The sequence below is a fragment of the Crassostrea angulata genome, chromosome 1 (assembly GCF_025612915.1).
Source record: "Crassostrea angulata isolate pt1a10 chromosome 1, ASM2561291v2, whole genome shotgun sequence".
Taxonomy (NCBI): Eukaryota; Metazoa; Mollusca; class Bivalvia; order Ostreida; family Ostreidae; genus Magallana; species Magallana angulata.
The window spans coordinates 883,925-891,721 of NC_069111.1; the positions used below are offsets into that span (position 1 = coordinate 883,925).

Genomic DNA, 7,797 nt, shown 5'->3' on the forward strand with positions numbered 1-7,797 from the left:
CAAAGTTCAAAAATCCGACCGCCTCAATTCAGATATAGTATCCACAAACATTCTTAAATATGAGAAGTCTCAAACTACTTTAAAAGTAAAAAACACAAGACCTAGGAGTAACATATACAGTTTATTTACAAAAATATATACAAGTGTACATGCATTTATAATAACAAGTATGTGCATGTGCCTTTTGTTGTCGTGTTTAATGAAAACAAATGCACAATCTGACAAATACATTTAAGTAGATTGTAAAATTCAGTCATACACACTGTGGAATCTTCAAAATTCGTGGTGGCTAATTTTCGTGGATTGCTCAAATTTACAAGTTCACGGGGACGTAATTTCCGGAATTTTTTTTTATATCTTCCAAAGAATTATGACTTTAGAACACTTATTCAATAATTTGTGGATGATTTCAATTCGTGGATGAGAGGTTCCAACGAATTCTACGAAAATTGAACCACCACGAAATCTAATGATTCCACAGTATTTACGATAACTTTAAAAGACAAATAACTGATATATTTGCGAGTCCATAAATATTGACAGGCCAAAATTCAATATTGTCACATTATTTATTTCTTATATACCGAAATTTTATCACTTTACTTCCATAATACCTAATCACAAAGAGATTGCCCCTGGTGTCCACACAAACACTGTTGTGATTCCGAAAGGTTTAAATGGTCTACAGCTATTTTCAGAGTAGATGCCTTTGTATCTAAACCGAAATTTGCCGGTCTGATTGACAACCACAACCGCCCCAGCAACGCAATCAGATACGCATATATCCAGGTTTCTGTTCTCACTGATGTATTTTATCGAACCAGAAGAATATAGAGGTAAACCATCAGCATCAAATTGTATGGTTTGTATCACTTTATATCCACAGATATGGATGACTTTTGCATGATTATAATCCTCACTGTCCATGACAATCAGAAGACCACCTATGGAGCTACCAGAGACCGAGTGAGGTATCCACCCCTGTAGTTTGGTCACTGGCTCTATATTATCTGTATCATTTACCAAGTTCACAGATCTATCTTAGCAATCGGTATATACTAAATCCCCATTCCAGGTCACCGTTATGTCCATTGGCCTGTTACCGGACTTGGTTAATTTAATTGATTTCACTAGTTTTCCTTGCGGGTTGTAGAGTCTTAAAATGTTGCTCTCACCACAAATCCATACATATTCACCATTCAAACAAGATACGCTACGAAATCTTTTCGAATCTTTATTTGCAATATCTATTTAACTAATGACGTCTGCAAACAGTCTGTGTTGGTAAGTGGGTTTACAGAAAATATTCTTCCTTGTGGGAATATTTGGTATAGAAGCTGCTCTGTTGACATGAAGTAATGTTCCTATTTCATTTTCTCTTTTTGAAATTGTGAAAAGTACGGAGGCCCATTTAGGACCTATCAAAAAATATTTTTGAATTTGATATAACGGATTCTTGAATTTGTTAAAACGAATTTAAATCGTTATAACGAATTGTTGAATTCGTTATAACGAATTAAATTTGTTATAACAAATTTTAGGAATTCGTTATAACGAATTTAATCTGTTATAACAAATTCACTGAATTCGTTATTTCAAATTTTTAAATCTGTTTTAAAAAATTAAATTTGAAATAACGAATTCTTGAATTCGTTATTTCAAAGTTTTAATTCGTAATTTCGGTTTATTTCAATCGGTTATAACATATTTTCACCCAATTTGTAATAACAAATTTCATGTTCTCGGGAAGAAATTAAACGGGCGGACTTCATTTGTCCAATATCGGCGTACGACGAAACGGCGAAATGGTAAGTGAAGTAAATTGGCGTAAGAAGAAAAGTGGAGGAATGTATTGTCACAGCTGTTGCTGTAACCATGGTAAGAGATGTTACAATTCCAAAAAACACCTTACTTTATCGGCTTTGCTAGTAGATAGAAACAAAATATTGAAGAACTGCTATATATGTAGCAACGCATTTTCACCAAAAATATTGTGCAGGATATACAGATATACAGGTTTCTGCGCAAAATTCCAAAAAATTGTTTAGTCAATGCTATTAATTATTGAGCATGCTGATTTATAAAAGAGTACATGCAGCCCAGGCAATGTCGAACTTAGGTCATAGAATTAATTTACCAGAATTTAATGCAAAAACCGCATCGAAATCGATGCAAAAATAATGGAGTTACGCCTCTTTAAAGTGCCTATTTTTACCTCTTTTAGAAATCTAATCAAGAGAAAATAAAACTAGGCGATAACAAGGCTTCAGTGACGTCACGAGACCAACACTAGGGAAATTTCCTTACAAAGCTATACAAAATATATTCAATTTAACAGCAAAAATGATTGATATAGGTCTGATGTTTTGACGTATTTAGTTATTTTATGTATTGTAAAATTAGAAAGTTGTATCCGTAATTATTTTCTTACAATCAGATTTCTTTTTAAACGATTTTAAAATTTGCTATTCTAATCGCCTTTTACCGATGAATAGGATATCTTTAAACGCTTGCATGGGCAGATTTATGTTCATTATTCATATTTATTTTGGTCGGAGCGTGTTCAAATCCAATAAAGCTTGAAGGGAGTTATGATAGATTTGATATGCACGCCCGACCGAATTTATCACCTCATAATATTCAAAGAATGATGCCTTTTTGCTTTTAATTATATTATTTCCAATTTCTACACTTCAAAACAACATTTCAAAACCACTGGTTTTTTTTTCATGCATAGCACAAGTTATGTATTATTGCAGCAAATACCGTTTTTCGGTTATGCTGTAGGACACGCTTATTTTGTGTCGCTCATTTTTTATGAAATAATTAGGCCATAGGTTTCAAAATTGATTTGAAATGTTATCACAGTAAAGGAGACTTGAAAAATATAAATATGATATTTTTTATGACATAGCCAGGCATTATAACCAGGATGTGCGCATGCGTGAACCAACTTTCCATCGGGATTGGTAAACGTTTGGGATGAAATTTGATAGTTTCTTGGAGAAACTTCGAACTGATGATAGGTGCCAAAAAACAAAAAACCGCGACTTTTATATCATATAGTCATTAAAAGTGATAGGAATGTTATGTACCTTTGGTTAACACTAAAAAAAAGTTAATTAAATATTTGCGAGGACAATAAAGGCAATGTTACAGGAAAACAATAGACACGTAGCTTCAAACGAGTGGGTTGGTGGGGATGGCAGGGAGAGGCCTGTCCCCATGCAGTTGCCCCCCCCCCCCCCCATTTTCCTAACATTTTCGGAGCATATAAAAATTTGAAAGTGACTGGGAGGAAATCAACAGTGAAATTGAAGTTTGAAGTAAACTTAGCATTTCTATAGCTACCCCCACGGTGTACGATTTTCGAATTTTTTAAAAACTTTTTTTTGGCATGTTAAGAATTGTTTGGCGATTCTCCCATATCCCATCTCCCTTTTTTCACTTGTTTCACTTGTTAACGATGCCACGTGCCTGAACAAAATATCACGGTTTCCTTATATATACCAGTAAAAAAAGAACTGGGTTTATATATAAACCAATATTACTGTATCTCATACAATATACCATTCAAAAGGTTCTATAAACACCTACGCTTAAATTCAATATAAAAAAATCAAGGTTAGGAGGAGAGGGATATTTTTTTTCAGGGGGGGGGGTTATTGGGGAGGGGTAGGGGTGGTCAGATCCCATGTAGCTCTATCCATAACCCCTCACCAAGATTTGTGTGTCCATCACCAGGGTCTGTATACCCATCACCAGGGTCAGAGTACATATTACCAGGGTCAGAGTATGTACTACCAGAGTCGGTGTACGTATCAACAGGGTCTGTATACGCATAACCAGATTCAGTATACCCATCACCAGAACACCAGTGTCTCAATACTTATTCCGAGGGCCAATGTGTCTTTGTGCTCATCACCAGTGTCTGATTACTCATAGCCATAAATTAACGTACCATCACCAGGGTCTCAATGCCTATCACGAGAGGCATTGTGTCTGTGCTCATCACCAGGGTCTGATTACCCATAACAAGAAATCCAAGTAACCATCACCAGGGTCTCATTACCCATCTCTGGGGTCAATGTACGTTTCACGAAGGTCTATATGCCTATCACCAGGGTCTGTATACTGTAAATTCCTTATATTACGCGAGTACTTAATTCCGCGATCCCGCTGGTTTGTATCAAATCCCGAAAATATAAAATCGCGAACGCTGAACTTTCTCCTTAATTTCTTTTAGTTTTCAACTATCAGAAAATAATGGCGAGATTTCAAAATCCGCGAGGGATGCTTCTCGCGATTTTACACAGATATTAATTCCTCGCGTTTAATTAGGAATTTACAGTACTAGTATTATTAGGGCCAGAGTGCACATCACTAGCGTCTGTATACCAATAGCAAGAATCAGTATACCCATCACCAGGGTAAGTTTACCTATAACCAAGGTTAGTGTTCCCAATTACAAGAGTGTGTACATGTATACGCGTAACCAGAGCCAGTATACCCATCACCTGTGACTCAATACCTATAACGATATAGGTTTTGAGACCCTGGTAATGGGCAGACCCTGGTGATACGAACACTGACCTTGGTGATTTGCATTAAGACCCTGATGATGGGTTCTAATGACTTGGTGATATGCACACAGACCCTGGTGATACGTACACTGACCCTGGTAATACATATAGACATCCTGATAATCGTAATATTGACCCAGGTTATTGGTATACAGACCCTGGTGATACGAACACTGACCCTAGTGATACATACATTGACCCTGATGATACGTACACTGACCCAGGCTTTTTCTATGCAGACCCAGATGATGGACACGCAGACCCTGGGGATACGTACACTGACCCTGGTAATAGATATAGACATCCTGATAATCGTAATACTGACCCAGGTTATGGGTATACAGACCCTGGTGATACGAACACTGACCCTAGTGATACATACACTATGCTATTAAAATATTTAAAAATCCTAATCCGTGAGGGTATGGGGAAAGGCGTACCTTTAACTTCAATTCTACAGTTTATTTCCTCCCTTTCATTTCAATTTTTACCTGGTCCCAAAAACATTAGGGGGAGGGGGGCTCCTTGTTAATTCACTATTTATATGTAAATTTAAGAAAAATGTTTGCTGCAAGGAAGCGTGTGCTGAAAGGGGTAGTCTAGCTCGTCCCCCTGCCCCTGTTGTTTGTTGTTGCTCTTTTTTGTTCTCTCAAATACTAATATATATACAACAATTTGGTGTAAATCTAATGTACACAACATTCCTATCTCTTTTAATGAACATTTATAATGTAAATTTCGAATTTTTGTATACGTTTTAAAATTGCGCGAATATCAGTTCGAAGTTCCTCCAAACAGCTTTTGAATTTCCTCCCAAACGTTTACCGAATAGTCGATACACGCATGCGTACATCCTGGTTATAGTGACTGGTTGTACTATATAAAATCAAAGTACTGAAGAACTGATGGGAGTTGATTTTATTGATTATTATTTATTTTAAAATCAATGATATGTTATTTTGCATGGCAAGTACTTTCCTATATGTATTTGAATTACGCACATTTTTAATAATATGAATTCTTCCACACGAATTTCGTGAAAACCCAATATGAATCATGTTGTATAATATTCAAAGATCTATTCTATCAAACAACGTATCAGTAATCGGAATAGTTATGAGAAATTGCATGGATCCAAGCAAAATTGAACTCTAGTCTCGTTCAACCAGACTCTCATCTGTATCCGTTAATCACCGACAAGCAAGAGAGACTCTCTGCTTGTCGGAGATTTACGGAGACAGCCGAGCGTCTGGTTGAACGAGCTCTGGCGTAGGAATATATAAAATGTACGACTTCAAAAATTATCTAAATTGTTCGTACCATTTAAAATCTAACTATTTACAAGGTATCTATAAATAAGTTTTCTTGAAAAACAATGCTTAAGAACTCATTACGTCGAATTTATCGACTAGAACTAAATGTTGTAAGCAATGTTGATTTGTACTTAGGTCCAAACACTGTTTCACTTTCGGTTTGCCTGAGTAACTGCATACATGCAGGAGAGTTGATTAAAATCAACTCCCAAAATAGCATATTCTATACATCGTTCTGATGGAAAGTTGGCTCACGCATGCGCACATCCTGGTTATAATGCCTAGCTACATCATATAAAATATTATATTTATATTTTCAAGTGTCCTTTACTGTGATAATTTCATAATAAACGAGCGACACAAAATGGGCGTGTCATACAGCATAGCCGAAAAACACTATTGGCTTCGCTGCGTAATAATACAAAGCATGTGTAATTCATTTAAAAACAGTGGTTTTAGAATGTTGTTTTAATGTGTAGAAATTGGACATAATATAAATATAAGTATTAAAGTAATAAGGAATCATTCTATGAATATTATGAGTTGATAATTTCGGTCAGAGCGTGGTCATATCTATCAGAAATCCCGTCGAGCTTTATTTGATTTGAACACGTCCCGGCCAAAATCACCTGAGACTAGTAATACTCAAAGAATGATTCCTTATTCTAAATCAATTTTATTCCAGACCGGTATTTTTTTTAAGTTTGACGTAATCCCACGGTTTGGTGATGTAATGAGATGAAAAATGCAGCTATATGTTAATAAATCAGCATACTCATTGATTGATAGCATTAATTAAACAAATTTTTGGAATTTTGCACAGAAACCCGTCGAAACAAATCTGTATATATTGTATTTTTGGTTCTTAAATATTTTGTTTCTATCTATGTAGGAATTCTAGCAAAGCTGATAAAGTAAGGTGTCTTTTGGAATTGTTACATCTATTACCATGGTTACATTTACTTTATTTAATACCATTTCGCCGTTTAACGCCGATCATTTGATCAGTGCATTTCGTCGTACGCTGATATGGGACAAATGAAGTCCGCCCCGTTTAATTTGTTCCCCAAAACATGAAATTTGTTACCACAAATTGAGTGAAAATATGTTATAACCGAGTTTAAAAAACCGAAATTACGAATTAAAACTTTGAAATAACGAATTCAAGAATTCGTTATTTCAAATTTAATTTGTTAAAACAGATTTTGAAATAACGAATTCAGTGAATTTGTTATAACATATTAAATTCGTTATAACGAATAACTAAAATTTGTTATAACAAATTTTATTCGTTATAACGGATTCAACAATTCGTTATAACGATTTAAATTCGTTTTAACAAATTGTTGAATCCGTTATAACAAATTCAAAAATATTTTTTGATAAGTCCTAAATGGGCTTCCGTACTTACTGCACATTGCACATTTGTATATAATTCTATATGTATTATAATTTGTATTCCGATGAGTTGTAAAGCTCAAGGATAATAAATTGAAATTGTTTTTACGTCAGTTTACTTCATTTACCATTTCGCCGTTTAACGCTGATCAATTGATCGGCGCATTTCGCCGTACACCGATATGGAACAGATGAAGTCCGCCCCGTTTAATTTGTTCCCCAAAACATGAAATTTGTTACCATAAATTCGATGAAAAAGGTTATAACCGATTTTAAAAAATTCGGAATTTAAACTTTGAAATAACGAATTCAAGAATTTACGAAAGCCCTGAAGGGACATGTTTTTTTTTTAAAAAAGCAGAAAGTAATTCGAGATCTCGAATTACACAACTCGTTCCCACAGATTATCAACTCGTTCTCTCGGATTGAGAATCCGTTATCACGAATTACTAACTCGTTCCCACAGATTATTAATTCGTTCCCACGATTTAAACAATCAGTTC

At 35.0% G+C, this 7,797-nt stretch overlaps 1 pseudogene; it reads right to left on the reverse strand.

Moving 5' to 3' along the window:
• Positions 1 to 565: 565 nt before the first annotated feature.
• On the reverse strand, positions 566 to 4,033 carry LOC128176022 (uncharacterized; annotated as a pseudogene).
• Positions 4,034 to 7,797: the final 3,764 nt, after the last annotated feature.